The sequence below is a fragment of the Carcharhinus amblyrhynchos genome, chromosome 18 (genome assembly GCF_965287045.1).
Source record: "Carcharhinus amblyrhynchos chromosome 18, sCarAmb.v2.hapA, whole genome shotgun sequence".
In the NCBI taxonomy this organism is placed as follows: Eukaryota; Metazoa; Chordata; class Chondrichthyes; order Carcharhiniformes; family Carcharhinidae; genus Carcharhinus; species Carcharhinus amblyrhynchos.
In genome coordinates, this window is record NC_137341.1 from 34,031,761 (window position 1) to 34,049,715 (window position 17,955).

A 17,955-nucleotide genomic window follows, 5' to 3' on the forward strand; every position below is an offset into this window, starting at 1 on the left:
GACGGTGCGATGTGTGGTAGGAAGTGGAGTGAAATATAACAAGTTGCGAACAATCCAGCTTCAGATGGAGTTAGCAGCTCGAGAAAAAAGTTTGTGATGGAAACCAAAGACAATGGTTTCTGTTTAATTGGAAGGATTTTTTGCAACCTACTGTTCTGGATGTTTGACTGGTAGACAATTTTAAAACAGAGGAGGTCAAGAAGATATCTGGATATGGTCAGCATACTTATGGAAATTTGGCAGCATGATTTTGGATGATGATACCAAGGACAGCAGATGAATGAGCAAAAGGGACTGATGAGGACTGTATCGAGGGAACATTAGGGTGAGAATAGTTCCAGAGAAAGAGACAGGGTATTAAAGGTTGTGTGGAGAGTTTGATTTAGTGAACCAGTAACTGCCCGGATATCATGATTAATTAAAAGCCGAAGGTAAGGATTACAGATAGTGCGACATGAACCCAAGATCCCTGTTGAGACTGTCCTCATGTGTGTGGAACTTGGCCATCAGTCTCTGTTCACTGCCACCTTCTCAAGATTAGAGAGGGCAACAAATGCTAGTCTTACCAGCAATGCCCCCATCCCATGAACAAATGAAAAACGAAAACCTAAGGGCAGAGAAGAACAAGGACACATAATGGGAGGGTTTTGGGTGGGGGGTCTAAAGAGAAAAATGGAGCAGGGATAAAGGAGGAAATAGTAGTGATGGGCTTGGGTTGAGAGGGCCTGCCAAAGCGTTCACAAAAGGTGGCAAGGTTATAAATTAGATCAAGGTAACTAACATTGAAATTCATGGAGTAGAGAAGTAAAAATAACAATTTAAAATCACCTCTTCTTGACTGCCCTTCTCATCCCATGGAAAAATGTTGCCAATTTCAGAGAAATTATGCCATGGCTTCTGTTCAATCGCATTCCTTGTTTAGTCCTGTGGCAGCTTGTGGCTTCTTAACCCCTCTATTCTATTAGGCAGGAGATAAAAGCTGTTTTAATTAATCTTCCAAATTCCTCCAACATTAGCTCGGATGATAGGAAACTGATATTTGAACAGATGGAAGAAGGCTGGGCCAAAGGCTACAAATATGAGCTTGCTTAGGTTATTTTCTCTTAGTCATAAAGCTATGGGTTTAAACTCAGCACCAGGATTTAAACGTAGAACCTAGATTGGGAGCCATTTGTGTTTTGGTTTATCATTAAACTAAGACCCTATTTGCCTGTTCATGTGGATGGAGAAGATGGTGTTATTTGGCAAACAACTCAGGAGTTCTGATTCGTATTTATCTCTGAGTCAACACCAAAAACAGAATATCTGGTCATTCATCTCTTTGTTGTTGTGGAATCTTGCTGTATCCAAATTGGCTGTTGTGTTTCTGACATTACAGCAACAACTTCACAAAGATGTAATTAAATAGCAGTTAAGCACATTAGGATGACCTGAAGACATGAACAGCAAAAAGCCAGTATACAGGTACAGCAAATAATTAGGAACACTAATAGAATATAAATTTATTGCAAGGGGAATTAAATTAAAAAAGTTTATACTTAAATTGTACTGGGCACTGATGAGATCACATTTGGGGTACTGTGTACAGTATTGATCATCTTATTTAAGAAAAGATGTAAATGCATTGGAAGCAGTTCAGAGAAGGTTTACCAGTCTAATACCTGGAAGAAGTGGATTGTCTTATGAGAAAAGGTTAGACAGGCTAGGCTTATATCTGCAGGAGTTTAGAAGAGTATGGGTGACTTAATTGAAACATATATGATGCTGAGGGGTATTGGCAGGGTGGATGTGTAGAGGACATTTCCTTTTGTGGAGAAGCTACAATTCAGGGGTCACTGGTTAAAAATCAAACTGAGTTGAGGTGAATTTTTTTCACTCAGAGGATTGTGAGTCTTTGGAAAGGTCATCACAAAAAGGTTTTGGAAGCAGAGTCTTTGAATATTTCTAAGACAGAGGTGATAGATTCTTGGTAAGCAAAGGAATGATAGGAGGTGATCAGGAGTCAGCAGGGTGCAGATTTGAGGTTACCATAAGATCAGCCATAATCTTTTTAAATGCTGGAACAGGCTTAAGGGGCTGAATGGCCTATTCCTGCTCCTTGTTCATAGATAGAAGAAAGCTACTGCAAATATTAATGCATAATACATATTTCTGGTTTAAGGAATTAAAGTTTCAACTCTAGAAAATGGGGACATCTGAGAAAATGGTAAACAAATTTGATGTAAATGCAACTCAAACAAGTCTGAGTTTATTGCATTTAAAATGTAGCCTGTGTTTATCTTGCTAGGTCAACGCTAATTGTGAAAAACCTGAACAATGAATGATCATCTCTAAGTTTGTAATGGAGCCAATGAGTCTGGAGAGTGGTAAATTGTATCCATTCAAAATATAAACTATTCATGTGGGTCACAGAATCAAAAAGTTGTGTTGAAGTTAAAAAATAATTTTTTGCAGTTCTGTTTGAATCATCCTGAAGCATGTCATATTGCACAGACATAGTGATTCAAAGTGGATCCTTTTTCACTTTGTGTTTACTGACAGAAGCAGGCATTTCAGTTCAGGTTTCATGAAGAGAAAGAAGCTGGAGGATTTGCTCTAGGTGGCAGCTAGTTGAGGAAATCTACCGTGGTCCTCACAGAGGCTTGTGGCAGAAAGCAGTCAACATGAGTTGTTAGCTTGGAAAGAACTGTACAGAAACTATAGGAAAAGACTGGAATTAAGCAGTCTGTGTATTCCCAAAGCTAGGACAAGGACCTGAGCCATGAAAAATGCTGGAGGATTGCTTAGTTAAAAGATACTGGAAGGATCCCCATTAAATTGGAACAGCTGGAATGAGTTCTTTCTCATGTCCCTCTGCACCTTTTGTCAATTATCTTGAATCTATGTCCCTTGGTGCTAGAATTCTCCACCAAGAAAAACAATTTTATCCTGTCCACTCTATCTCTTCTGCACATAATTTTGTACACTTCAATCAAATCACCCTTCAGCCTTCTATTCCAAGGAAAATAATACCAAATATCCTATTTCTCCTTATAGCCTCACTTTTCAAGCTCTGACAACATTCCTATAAACCCCCTCTGCACTCTGTCCAGAGCAATTAGGTCCTTCCTATAATATGGTGGCCAGAATTGCATACAATTCTCTGGTTGTAGACTCACCAGTATTTTATACAATAGTATAATCCTTACTTTTATATTCTATACCTCTGCCAACGAAGGAGAGCATTCTGTATGCCTTCTTTACAATGTCGTCCACTTTAACTGCTGTGTTTAGGGACCTGTGTTATGCAAGATATCTCACTTTACCTATCCCTCTTAGTATATTCCCATTAATTGTGTACTCTTTTTAATTGTTTGACCTCCCTAAATGAATGACCTCACACTTCTCTGTTAAAATCCATCTGCCACTCTATCGTCCACTCCACCAATCTATCTATATTGTTTTGTAGATTATAGCTATTCTCTACATTATCCACTACTCAGCCAATCTTTGTGTCATCTACAAATTTCCTAATTATGCCCCCCACGTTCACACCCGAATTGTAAATATGTAACACAAACAGCAAGAGTCCCAACACCAAATCCTACGGAACACCACTTGAAACAGCTTTCAATTTGCAAGGGCATCCATCAATCATTACCTTTGTTTCCTGTTACTAAGCCAATTTTCTATCCAGTTTGCCACATTACCCTGTATCCCATGGGCTTTTACTTTTATGACTAATCTGCCATGTCGGATCTTATCAAACACCTTGCTAAAATCCACATACATAACATCCACTGCACTACCTTCATCATCCCTTCTTGTCACTTCCTCAAAGAATTCAATCAAATTTGTGAGGAAAATCTTTGTTTGATCTTCCCCTGTATTCTAGACAACCAGGTTGGTCTAGATTCGGCAGTAACACTCTTATTTTTGGAGGGGACATGTCTACTTTCTACATTTAGGATCTTGCTTTTTACTGCTTCCCACTTTTTTTCCACTACTTTATTCTCTGGCAATGCTGACCAGTCTACTTCAGCCAAGTTCCTTCTCATGCCTGCAGAATTTGCCTTTCTCCAGTTCAAAACTTTTACTCTTGTTTTATCTCTGTCCTTTTCCATGGTAATGCTAAATCTAACTAAATTGAGATCACTATCCCCATTATGGTTGCCAATTGTCACTTCACCCATTTGCTCTTCTTCATCCCCCAAGTCTAGGTCTAGATTGAATCTCCTGTTGTCGGGTTTATCACTAATTGGTTGAAAATAGATTGGGGCAGCATCGTGGCACAGTGGTCAGCACTACTGTCTCACAGCGCTAGGACCCGGGTTCAATTCCAGCGTGGGTCACTGTCTGTGTGGAGTTTGCAGTTCTCCCCTTATCTCTGTGGCTTTCTTCCGGGTGCTCCAGTTTCCTCCCACAGTCCAAAAGATGTGCAGGTTAAGTAAATTGGCCATGCTAAATTGCCCCTTAGTGTCAGGGTGACTAGCAGGGTAAATATGTTGGGTTATGGGGGTAGGCCAGGGTGGGATTGTTGTAGATGCAGGCTCTATGGGCTGAATAGCCTCCTTCTTCCCTGTAGGGATTCCATTCGAGGAAAAGTGAATGAACTCTCAGGGGTAAAGAGATTTTTTAAATTCTTTCATGGGATGTGGTTGTTGCTGGCTGGACCAGCACCTGTGCCCATCACTAATTTCCCTTGAACTGAGTGGCCATTTCAGAGGGCATTTTAAGTGTCAACCACACTGCAGTGGATCTGGAGTCATATGTAGGCCAGACCAGTTGTGGATGACAGATTTCCTTCCCTAAAAGACATTAGTGAACGAGATGGGTTTTCATAACAATTAACAAATGGTCATCAGTAGTAAAAAATAGAACTAAAATTATACCATAAGTTTTTATAAAATATATTTTGTTTAATTCTTTTGTTATGCAATACAGTTTGTTTTTGTTTAACAACGTTAAATCTTGTGGCAGAGTTATGTTGGGTTAATTGTAGGATGTTCATATTTTTTCTTTAAATATTAATGGTCTCTAACAGGATCATAACAAAGTTTGTTAATCTTTTCTCTCCAAATTTCCTTCTGCACACTTTCATAGAATCTTGAAGCATTAGAAACCCATTTATCTCATAATGTCTGCACCCCATTCCCTTTTGAAAGTTATAATTGAATTTGCTTCTACCACCCTTTGTGGACAGTGAATTCCAGACCACAATAACCTACAAAAACAAAACATTTCTCCTTACCTCTCCTCTGACTCTTTTGCCACTTGTCTTATATCTGTGTCCTTGGGCTACTGACCCTCCTGCCAGGACAAATGGTTCTGTCACAAACAACAACCTGGACTTCAATAATAATTTTATATAGAAAAATGTTACACAGCACTTCACAAAGATATAAAGAAAGAATGAGCATCAAGTCAAGGGAGAGATCAGACTGGTGATAGGTTGGAAAAGCAAAGGAAGGGAATTTAAATCACTGTGAGCACATGGTTTAACTAAATGGTAAAACAGGTTTGAGGGACTGAATGGCCAGACCCGGTTTCTATGGTGCTTTCTTTCTGGTGCCTTTTTGCTGATGTTTTGCTCCTAATTACTCACTGTTTCCTAATATACTTTTCATGCAATCAATAAAATGCCTGTGTTAACATGATAACCCAAATCACAGGACAGACTCAAAGACATTGAGAAATACATCAAATATAATGTCACAAAGCAATAGTTCTCAAAGAAGTTATATTCCCAGACCATTGTTGAAAATAAATCTCAGGCTTGCTTCATGCCAATAGCCCATGTCTAGTAGGCCAAAACCAAACTCTCATATGTGCTGGTATTGGAGGTGAACTGACGTATTTGCATTGTTACCACATCAGAAGAAGCAACACATATATCCACTATAAAACTCAACTTGGCTACTGGTCAATAAGAGCAGGTCACTTTGTGCTAATTAAGCCCTTTAAAGCATGATATCGGGTGACCTACTCTCCCTTTGAAATCTCTTTCTCCCACTTATTTTCTCCCATTCTATCACTCTCCTCTCTGCGAGTGGTAAAGGGAAAACTGTGAAGAGGAGAAGATGAAGAAAAGTTACTAAAAGTGAAGAGATTTGGCTGATGGGAGCTTTGTTTGAAATAATCAGTTGTGACCGGAAACTGCATGAGACCACATGAATCATGAACGCTTTGCTGTTAGCTGCACAAGTTCTCAAATAACTAAAGGAGGAAGACAAGGTAAAGGGTGATTCAAGCTGCAGTTTTTGTTCCTTCCTCTTGGTATTGCAGAGCACTATCAGTGTGCTTAGCTGCCACCTTCCCTCTCTCTCTCTCTTCCTTTAAAACATTCCTTAAAACCTGCTCTTTTGACCAATCTTTTGACTCCCTGTCCTATTATTGCTTCTGTGGCTGTCAAATTTTGTTTGGAAACATACTGTGAAAATTAGAGGTGCTATATAAATCAAGTTGTTACTGTGTGAACGACCAAATTAAATTGAGAGGCTGGCGGTTAATTCAAATTGTGAGCCTGGAAATGACTGTGAGTTTCAGCATTATCAGAGCATGATTCACTGTTCACTGCACTAGATGGCGGTCTAATCCATGAGCCAACAGCTCCACATGTGAAGAAACCATTCCTCAAAATGATTTCTACTTCCTCAGTTTGCACTTGTTTCATTCCAATCCTTTATCCACCACAGAATTTGCACAGAATGATCTCTCAAGATCCACATCACTATAGCTCTCAAATTCTGAATTGCACCCTCTCATTAAATGTGCTTTCAATGAGAATAATTTGAACATTTGTCAGCTTCTCTTACAGCTCAATGATGTAACAGTTGAAATTGTCATTGTTAGCTCTTTCTGTTAGTTCTTTACACTTTATATGTTTGGGTGGCCAATATTAGTGCGGATATAGTTTGACTGTGCTCCTAGTCTGTCAAGCTATTGCCATTGACAGTCCTGAGTTTATGGAGGGTAAATTTTCCAATTGCTTGCTGCCTTTGCAGCACCTTGCCCACCAGAGCTGGGAGTGCACAACTGGAAAAGTTGCCATGCTGGTAAGTGCAAAACTTTTATTATCTTATATACTACCCCATCGTAACCTCAATTTTGACAGGAATACCATACAGTAAATCATAAAATCTTATAGCATAGAAAGAGGCCATTTGACTTATCGTGCAGGCCTAGGTTCTGTTCATACTCTGTGCTGAGGTCACAGCTGGGGTAGCACTAGGGTGCTTCAATCTGTGCCTCTGGGTCAACAAGATGAATGATTGCCAAATTTCATGTATGCTGAATCCAGGTGTTGGTAGGATTTGGTGAGGCTGTATAGTCCTCCACAGTTGATTTAAGTTCCTATGAGTGAGATACAAGAAGATGCCAGTGGCTTGCAGTGTCTTGTGACACTACTCCACCGTGAGCTGTGGGGCAGGTGAATATAAGTTGTTTTGCCGACCCATTTATTAGCTTTTAATTGCAGAATAAAGGGAGAAATAAGATAATTCAGATTAGGTAAATCCAGTGGCCAAATGTAATGGCTCCTTCTGTTACCCATGGAACACTCTCCTGAATGAAGTACAGTACAGAATCCAATCTTTGTACTTGGGATGAGCATGTGCTTGTTGACTGAAGAGCATGTTAGAGCTTAGAGCTTGTACTATAGCAAAGGCTCTGAATTGCTAGTGATTGATACCCAGTACATATCTCCAGTGACTTTCAATTTCAGAACTATAAATTAGTTATTTTTGCAAGATGTCTACCCTTGTTGTAGGAGACAGTCTATTTGGACAATCATTTCATCAAATATATAAAAACAATTAAAAGAATAAGATGAATAAATAGATGGACAGGTCAGTAGGATTTGCACCACTTGTTGGACATATCCTTGAGGGTTTGATCATGTGACATTTGATCGCGTGAGTTCTGATCGTATAGTATTACAGATCCCTAAGGTTAAGAACAACATTCCATTCATCTGTTTGATTACTGAGTGTACTCACTAGTTTTTAATGATTTGTATAATTGGACACTTAAATTCTTTTCCTCCTACCATTCTTAGTCTGTCACCATTACAAAAGCATTCCAATCTGTCTTTCTTGAAGCTACTATTGATGACGTTCAAATATATGAGGAGCAACAGCATTCACCCCCTCAAGCCTGATCTGCCGTTCAATAAGATCGTGGCTGATCTGATTGTGGCCTCAACTCCATATTCTGCCTAACTGCAAAAACCTCTGACTCTCTTGTTTGTCAAGACTCTTTGGCTTACAAATATTCAATGATCCTGCCATTCTTCAGGGAAAAGAGTTCCAAAGAAGCTTATCTCTGTCTTAAATAAGAGACCCCTTATTTTTAAATGGTGTCCTTAATTATAGTCTTTCACAAGAGGAAACATCCTTTCTACATACATCCTGTCAAGACCTCTCACAATCCTATGTGTTTCAGTAAGATCACCTCTTATTCACCTCCAATGGGTACAAGCCCAGCCTGCCCAGTCTTTCCTCATAAGATAAACACCCCATTCCAGGTTTCAGTTGATTGAACCTTCTCTGATCTGCTTCTAATACATTTATATCCTTTCTTAAATAGGGAGACCAAAGCTGTACACAGTACTCCAGATGTAGTTTCACCAATGCCCTATGCAACACCCCTATTTTTATATTCTATTCCCCTTGTTGCAAGCAACAAATTCCATTTGCCTTTGTAATCACTTGCTGTACCTGCACCTGCAGGCTAACGTTTTGTAATTCATGTACTAGGACACCCAGATGCTTCTGTACCTTGGAGTTCTGCAGTCTAGCTCCATTTAAACAATGTGCTGCTTTCCTATCCTTCTTGCCAAAGTGGACACGTTCACATTTTCTCACATTAGACTCCATCTGCCAATTATTTTCACCTATCTATATCTCTTTGCAGATTCATTTTGTCCTCTTCACAACTTACTTTCCTACCAACTTCTGTGTTATCAGCAAATTTAACAATCACACATTTGGTCCCTTTACAAAAACACAGAAATAGAAACAGAAGTAGACCGTATGACCAACTGAACCTGTTTCACCGTTCAATACAATCATGGTTGATCTTGGGTTTTAACTCTATTTCCTTGCCTCACTCCCATATTCCTTGGGAGACCAAAATTTTGCCTATCTGATCCTTAGATGTATCCAACAATGAAGCACTTAGTACGCTTTGAGATGCTAATTTTCCCTGTACCTTGTACAAGTCTCTTTAAACATCAACTCTTATAGGTTTCACACCTTTTAAAAAAATTCTGCTTATTCTTATGATCAAGGTGAATAATTTCACACATCCCTATCTTCTACTCCATCAGTCATCTTGATGCCAACTCACTTAACCTGTCTATGTCTCTTTGCAGCCTTTTTGTGTCCTCCCCACAGCTTACCTTCCCACCGAGCTTGATATCATCAGCAAGCTTTGATACATTGCTCTCTGTCTCTTCATCTAAGTTATTTATATAGATTGTAAATAGCTGAGGCCCCAGCACTATTCCTTGCGGGATTCATAAGAAAATAAGAAATAGGAGCAGGAGTAGACCATCTAGCCCTTCAAGCCTGCCCCGCCATTCAATAAAATCATGGCTGATCTGAAGTGGCTCAGTTCCACTTTCCCGCTTTCTCCCCATAACCCTTAATTCCCATGTCTGTCAAAAACCTATCTATCCGTGTCTTAAATATATTTAGCGAGGTAGCCTCCACCACTTCAATGGGCAGAGAACTCCAGAGATTCACCACCCTTTGAGTGAAGAAGTTCCTCCTCAACTCCGTTCTAAACTGCCCCGCCCCCCCTTATCTTGAGGCTGTGCCCTCTAGTCCTGCTGTCCTTTCTGAGCGGGAAGAATCTCTCTACCTCTACCCTAGTCATCACTTTCATTATCTTATATGTCTCTATAAGATCCCCCTCATCCTTCTAAACTCCAACAAGTACAGACCCAGTCTATTTAGTCTCTCTTCATAGTCTAACCCCCTCATCTCCGGTATCAGCCTAGTGAACCTCCTCTGCACTCTCTCCAAGGCCAAAATATCCTTGCGCAAGTGCGGTGACCAAAACTGCACACAGTACTCCAGCTGCGGCCTCACCAGTGCCCTGTACAGTTGCAGCAAGACCTCCCTGCTTTTATATTCTATCCCCCTCGCTATAAAGGCCAGCATCCCATTCGTTCGCCTTCTTGATCCACTATTGATCCGCCTTCTTGATCCACTATTCACTCTTCTTGATTCCACTATTCACTGCCTGCCAAAAAGCCCTGTTCATACCCATTCTCTGTTTTCTATCCATTAGCCGATCCTCTATTCTGCACACCACCCCACCCCCAAGAACGTATCACTTTCTCCAAGTCATTGGTATAAATTGTTAGTTGAGGCCCCAGCACTGATCCCTGTGGCACTCCAGTTGTCATAACTTGCCAACCCAAAAATGATCCATTCTTGCCTACTTAGTTTTCTGTTAGCTAACCAATCCTCTATTCATGCTAATTTGTTACCCCCTAGACCATGTGTAGTCACTTTTGATGTGGCACCTTGTCAAATGCCTTCTGAAAATCTTGGTACAGCACATCCACCAGTTTTCCCTTTATTCACATTGCTTGTTAATTCCTCAAATAACTCTAATAAATTAAGCAAACATTTCACAAAACTATGTTGACTCTGCCTGATTGAAATTAAATTTTCTAAGTACTCCACTATAACCTCCTTAATAATGGATTCCAGCAATTTCCTTATGATAGATGTTGAACTAACTGGCCTATAGTTTCCTGCTTTCTATCTCCCTCCTTTACTGAATCAAGGAGTCAGATTCCCTATTTTCCAATCTGATGGAACCTTTCCAGAATCTATGGAGTTTTGTAAAATTAAAACCAATGCATCTACTATCTCAGCAACCACTTGTTTTAAGATTCTAGGATGAAGTTCATCAGGACCTGGGACTTTTCAGCGTTTAGTTCTAATAATTTTCTCAGTACTCTTTCTATGGTGATTGTAATTGTTTTACGTTCTTCGCTCCATTTCACCTTCTGATTCACAATTATTTCTGGGATGCTATTTGTATCCTCAACAAAATATTAGTTAAATTTATCAGCAATTTTCTTAATTTTTCATTATTATTTCCTCAGAATCACTCTGTAGAGGACCAACACTCACATTACTTACATTTTTTTTCTTTTTAAAAAACTCTTCTGTTTTAATATTTCTAGCTGGCTTTCTCTTATACTCTAATTAATTCTTCCTTATTAATCCTTTAGTGATTCTTTGTGTTCTGTCCAATCTTTTGATCTGCCACTCATCTTTGCAGAATTAAATGCTTTTTGTTTAAATCTGATATTATCTTTACCTTCATTAATTAGCCACTGATGGTGCATCATTCCGTTGGAGTCTTTCTTTCCCACTGGAATGTATCTTTTCTGAGTATTCTGCAATATTTCTTTCAATGCCTGCTGCTGCATCTCTCCTGACCTGTCCCTTAGCCTGATTTCTCAGTTCACTTTAGCCAGTTCTGTCTTCATGCCCTCAAATATGCCCTTATTAAAGTTTAAAACACTAGTCTTAGATCCATTCCTCTCTCTCTCAAACTGCATGTGAAATTCAATCATATTATGATCATGGCTACTTAGGGGTGCCTTCTCAATGACGTCATTAATTAGTCCTATCTCATTACACATTTCCAGATCTAGTACAACCTGCTCTCTGGTTGATGCTGAAATGTGCTGCTCTAGAATTGGTCCTGAAAACATGGTACAAATTCATCATCCATGAAGGGGCTAAGACCTCACCCTGTATAAATCTGTAAATAAAATATAAGTAGAAATATGCTCATTGTTGTCTCAAAATCTATATCTGTGACCTTGAAAAAAGGAGCTATCTAGCAGAGAAATTTATACCTTATTATCCTGAAGAGCTATTAATGACTCCACATGGGCTGCACAGATCAAATTCAAAGAGAGCTACACAAGGCATCTGCATTTCATAACCCAGGCTGACCAACTGGAGTGTATTCGTCTGCTAAGACAAAGGACCCCACAACCTTTTTTTCAATTCTGAATGATTGGATCCCAGATGAGGGATACATGTCCTTTATCAAAGGCAGTGTGGAGAGACAGGAGTCATGTGACATGGCCTCTAGTGTGTGGAACCAATAATGTTTCCTTGAGGTACTGTAAAGTCTCAGTCTGCCATTTTACTATCTAACAAGCAGCAACATAAATAGAGGTCTAGCCCAGGTTGGACACCTGGCCTCATCTACACTGCTTTTACTGGAAATTCTGTGCCATCATATGCACAACTAATTCATCTTTTCTGGCCTACCGCATCATGTGAAGTCAACACCACTGGAAAAGTCAAGTACACAGCGTTAGTTTTAAGCCTGCCAGCATCCATGACGGAATACCTAATTGGAATTTGATCCTTGACTATGGAACTTATGTGAAACAATATTTCTTTTGTCTCTAGACTCTTCCTTGTAAATATTTCCTTTTTCTATCCCTCTTTATAACCCATTCCCACATTTTGAGTGTGTGCAAATAAATTAACCTTTTGAGTTCATCCTATCTCCAGTTTGCTGTGGGGTTATTATCAAAAAATTGGATCACACTGAAGTTGAATGAGCGGGAAAGGCATCATTGCTTATATAGGGGAAAGCAAATCAAAACACCTTTCTATTCATGGATAGGTGGTGAGAGGGAAATTAGTGCTTCATAAATCAACTCATCCTGCCTGTAACACTATCTTTGCTGAGCTGATTCAACCAATCTTCATGTAGATTAAAATAACCCATGATTATTGCCATACATTCCTCCTGAGCTTTCATTATTTCTTCCCATATGGCCCGTCCTACAGTGCGGTTACTGTTAGGGGACCTAGAACCCACTCCCACAAGTGACTTCATACCTTTACTGTTTCTATCTCTGCCCAAACTGATTCAACATCTTGATCACCCAAACAAAGATCATCCCTCTCTATTCTACCAATGTCATCCTTAATTAACACAGCTACACCTCCGCCTTTTCCTGGCTTCTTGTCCTTCCGAAATGTCACATACCCTTGACTATTCAGATCACAGTATTTGTCGTCCTGCAGCCGTATCTCTGTAATAGCTATCAGATCATATATATTTATTTCTATTTCTGCTGCCAATTCATATGTTTTATTACAAATGCCAAATGCATTAGATACACAACCTTTAGTTCTGAGTTTTCACTATTTTTGTAACCTTTGTTGTAGGGCTGATCATTGCTGGGTCTAGATCCATGGTGTTGTATTGCATTGCTTACAGTTTGGTGGCTTGAATAAGTCATATGCAAGCTACCTGTAAGTCTTTATTGACTCTTAAAACTACTTACAAATATACAGTAAAGGGTGCAAGCTAAGACCTGTCTCAATGCTTGTTGGTACATGTGGCTCTGTTCAACTCTCAACTAACCTTGGGACAGGTCATGTGCTTCTTGCCTTACTTTGTGGGCAGTACTGTACTCAGTCCCATATTAACCTTATTATGTTCCAGACCCTTATACTACACATGGATATAGGGAATCCTCTAGTCCTCCTTATTAACATCTGGGGGCTATTACCAAAATTGGGAGAGTTGTCTCACAGACTAGTCAAGCAACAGCCTGACATAGTTATTCTCACAGAATCATACCTTACAGACAACACCGCAGACCCTCTTTGGATATGTTCTGTCCCACCAGCAGGACAGACCCAGCAGAGGTGGTGACACAGTGGTATACAGTCAGGAGGGAGTTGCCCTGGGAATCCTTAACATCGGCTCCGGACCCCATGAAATCTCATGGCTTCAGGTTAAATGTGGGCAGGGAAACCTCTTACTGGTTACCCTGTACTGTCCTCCTTTGGCTGATGAATCAGTATTCCTCCAAGTGTTGAACAACACTTGGAGGAAGCACTGAGGATGGCAAGGGCACAAAATACACTGTGGATGGGGGATTTCAATGTCCATCACCAAGAGTGGCTCGGTAGCAGCACCACTGATCGAGCTGGTTGGGTCCTAAAGGATATAACTGCTACACTGGGTCTGTCGCAGGTGGTGAAGGAACCAACAAGAGGAAATAACAAACTTGACCTCATCCTTATCAATCTGCCGACTGCAGATGTATCAGTCCATGACAATATTGGTAAGCGTGATCACCGCATAGTTCTTGTGGAGGCAAAGCCCCGCCTCCACATTGAGAATAATCTCCATCATGTTGTGTGGCACTATCACCATGCTAAATGGGACAGACTTCAAACCAATCTAGCAGCTCAAGATTGGGCATCCATGAAGCACTGTGGGCCATCAACAGCAGTGGAACTGTACTCCAGCACAATCTGCAATCTCATGGCCAGCATACTCCCCACTCAACCATTACCATCAAGGCAGGGAGTCAACCCATTCAATGGAGTGTACAAGGGCATGCCAGGAGCAGCACCAGGCACAGCTAAAAATGAGGTGTCAACCTGGTGAAGCTACCAAACAGAACTACTTGCACGCCAACTGGAAAAAAACAGCAAGTAATAGACAGAGCTAAGCGATCCCACAACCAACAGATCAGATCTAAGCTCTGCAGTCCTTCCACATCCAGTCGAGAATGTTGGTGGACAATTAAGCAACTCACTGGAGGAGGAAGCTCCACAAATATCCCTGTCCTCAATGATGGAGGAGTCCAGCACATCACTGCAAAAGATAAGGCTGAAGTATTCGCAGCAATCTTCTGCCAGAGGTGCCAAGTGGATGATGCATCTTGGCCTCCTCCAGTGGTCCCCAGCATCTCAGATACCAGTTGCCAGCCAATTCGATTCACTCCACGTGATATTGAGAAATGTTTGGAGGCACTGGATATTGGAAAAGGCAATGGGCCTTGATAACATTCCAGCAATAGTACTGAAGACTTGTGCTCCAGAACTTACCACTGCCCCAGCCAAGCTTTTTCTGTACAGTTACAACACTGGCATCCACCCAACAATGTGGAAAATTGGCTAGGGTATGTCCTGTACACAAAAAGGATAAATCCAACCCAACTAATTACGCCCAGTTAGTCTACTCTCGATCATCAGTAAAGTAATGAAAGGTGTCATCAACAATGCTATCAAGCAGCACCTGCACAGCAATAACCTGCTCAGTGACGCCCAGTTTGGGTTTTGCCAGGGTCATTCAGCTCCTGACCTCATTACAGCCTTGGTTCAAACATGGACAAAAGTGACAGCATTTGATATCAAGGCCGCATTCAACTGATTATGGCATTAAGGAGCCCTGGCGAAACTGGAATCAATGGGTATAAGAACGTAAGAACATAAGAAATAGGAGCAGGAGTAGGCCATCTAGCCCTTCGAGCCTGCCCTGCCATTCAATAAGATCATGGCTGATCTGTCGTGGCTCAGTTCCACATTCCCGCCCTCTCCCCATAACCCTTAATCCCCTTGCTTATCAAAAACCCATCAACCCACGTCTTAAAAATATTTAGCGAGGCAGCCTCCACCACTTCAACGGGCAGAGAATTCCAGAGATTCACCACCCTTTGAGTGAAGAAGTTCCTCCTCAACTCCGTTCTAAACCGCCTCCCCTTTATCTTGAGGCTGTGCCCCCTAGTCCTACTGTCCTTTCTGAGCAGGAAGAGTCTCTCACCTCTATCCTATCCATCCCATTCATCATCTTATATGTCTCAATGAGATCTCCCCTCATTCTTCTAAACTCTAACGAGTACAAGCCTAGTTTATTCAGCCTCTCCTCATAGCTCAACCCCCTCAACTCCGGTATCAGCCTAGTAAACCTCCTCTGCACTCCCTCCAAGGCCAAAATATCCTTGCGTAAGTACGGCGACCAAAACTGCACACAGTACTCCAGCTGCGGCCTCACCAATGCCCTATACAGCTGCAGCAAGACCTCCCTACTTTTATATTCAGTCCCCCTCGCTATGAAGGCCAGCATCCCATTAGCCTTCCTGACCACCTGCTGCACCTGCAGGCTGGGTTTTTACGACTCATGCACAAGGACCCCGAGGTCCCTCTGCACCGTCGCCTGCTGCAGTTTCTCGCCACGTAAGTAATAATCCTTCCTACCATTATTCCTACCAAAGTGGAGCACCTCGCACTTGCCAACATTAAATTCCATTTGCCAGTTCCTGGCCCATTCGCCCAGCCTATCTAGATCCTTCTGCAGACTCTCCACACCCTCCGCGCAATTTGCCATTCCACCAATCTTGGTGTTATCAGCAAATTTCGACACCATACACTCGGTTCCCTCCTCCAGATCATCTATATAAATGGTAAATAGCTGAGGCCCCAGCACCGATCCCTGGGGCACTCCACTAGTCACCAACCGCCAATCTGAATAGCACCCGTTGACCCCCACTCTCTGCCTCCTATTTGACAACCGATCCTCTATCCACGCTAACACCCTACCCCCAACTCCATGCCCCCTTACCTTCTGCAATAACCTCTTGTGAGGTACCTTGTCAAACGCCTTCTGAAAATCAAGAAAGACCACATCCACCGGCTCTCCTCTATCCACCGCCCTAGACACATCCTCATAGAACTCCAGTAAATTTGTCAGACACGACTTCCCCTTAACGAAACCGTGCTGCGTCTGCTCTATCAAGCAATTCCCCTCAAGATGCCTCGCTATTTCCTCCTTGATGACGGATTCTAACATTTTACCTACAACAGACGTTAAACTAACCGGCCTATAATTCCCTGCCTTTTGCCTGCCACCCTTCTTAAACAATGGTGTAACATTAGCTGTTTTCCAATCTTCCGGCACTTCCCTGGAATCTAGCGACGTTTGGAAAATAACCACCAAGGCATCCACTATCACCTCCGCCATTTCTTTCACAACCCTTGAATGCATTCCATCCGGTCCTGGGGACTTGTCCACAATCAGTCCCTCCAGTCTGTCGAGCACCGCCTTTCTAGTAACAACAATGTCATTGAGACCCTCCAGTCCTACCACCTTTCCATCGCTAACACCCGGCAAATTATTCACGTCCTCCTCCGTGAAGACAGAAACAAAAAAGTTCTTCAAGACCTCAGCCATTTCCCCATCCCCTACCACTAAGTCCCCCCTCTCATCCTCTAAGTGTCCAACGTTCATCCTAGCCAGCCTCTTCCTTTTTATATATTTATAAAAACTCTTGCTATCCTTTTTTACATTAAGCGCTAGCCCAGCTTCATAGTTTCTCCTACCCTTCTTTATCAACTTCAGAGGGCAAACTCTGCACTGGTTGGAGTCATACCTGGTACATAGGAAAATGGTTGTGATTGTACAGATTCAGCCAACTTAACTCCAGGGCATCTCTGCAGGAGTCTCTCAGGGTAATGTCCTAGGCCCAACCATCTTCAGCTGCTTCATCAATGACCTTCCCTCCATCATAAGGCCAGAAGTGGGGAAGTTCGCCAATTACTGCACAATATTCAGCACCATTTGTAATTCTTCAGATACTGAAGCAGTCCATGTTCAAATGCAACAAGATCGAGACAATATCGAGGCTTGGGCTAACAACTGGCAAGTAACATTCACACAACACAAATGTCAGGCAATTACCATCACCAGTAAGAGACAATTTAACCACTGTTCCTTGACATTCAATGATGTAACCATCACTGAATCCCCCACTGTCAACATTCTTAGATGACCTTTGACCAGAAACTCAACTTGACTCACCATATAAACACAGTGACTACAAGATCAGGTCAGAGGCAAGGAATATTGTGGCGAGTAACTCAGCTCCTGACTCCCCAAAGTTTATCCACCATCTGCAAGGCAGAAGTCAGGAATGTGATGGAGTAATGCCCACATGCCTGGATGGGTGCAACTCCAACAATACTCAAGAAGCTTGACACTATCCAGAACAAAGCAGCCCATTTGATTGGCACCACATCTACAAACTTTCAATTCCTTCATCACCGACGCTCAGTAGCAGCAGTGTGTACTATCTGCGAAATGCACTGCAGCAATTCACCAAAGATCCTTAGACAGCAC